The 532-nt window shown below is 36.1% G+C and overlaps 1 protein-coding gene across 1 annotated transcript in view; it reads right to left on the bottom strand.

Annotated features, from left to right (window-relative positions):
* The window catches only part of LOC101981080 (mas-related G-protein coupled receptor member X2), a 24753-nt gene that overhangs the window by 21916 nt on the left and 2305 nt on the right, over positions 1-532 (bottom strand). The gene's annotated exons all lie outside the window — the stretch shown is intronic.

The following is a 532-nucleotide window of genomic DNA, read 5'->3' on the forward strand; positions in this document are numbered from 1 at the left end:
CACATAAAACAAAAATAAATAAAAAATTTTAGAAAGAAAGCAGATGCTATATTTATTCATTAAACTATTTATTCAATAGTCCTATCAAATTAAAGGAAACTAGTATTATGTAACCAATTATTTTTTAGCATAATCAAAATAGAAAGTATAAGGAGTATAAAGAGAATCCTATCAAAAAACATTGGGGATACAGAGATGGTTCGGTTGGTAACATTCTTGCTATGAAAGCATGAGAATCTAAGCTTGCTCCCTATAAACCATGTTGTATAAAAAATCTGGGCACAGCAGAGAATATCTGTAATTCCTGTGCTAGAACCGTGAAGACAGAGTTCCTGGGCCTGCTAGCCAGCTAATCTTGCCAAATAAGTGATCCCTGGGTTCCGTGGGAGGCTCTGTTTTAAGAGGAATAAAATAAACAGCGGTAGAAGAAGGTACCCAGACTCAATCAATGGCCATGCATGTACACACACACAGGAACATGTATCCACAAACATATATGGACATGTGCAAGCACATCACACACACACACACA

The sequence above is a fragment of the Microtus ochrogaster genome, unplaced genomic scaffold (assembly GCF_000317375.1).
Source record: "Microtus ochrogaster isolate Prairie Vole_2 unplaced genomic scaffold, MicOch1.0 UNK152, whole genome shotgun sequence".
Taxonomy (NCBI): domain Eukaryota; kingdom Metazoa; phylum Chordata; class Mammalia; order Rodentia; family Cricetidae; genus Microtus; species Microtus ochrogaster.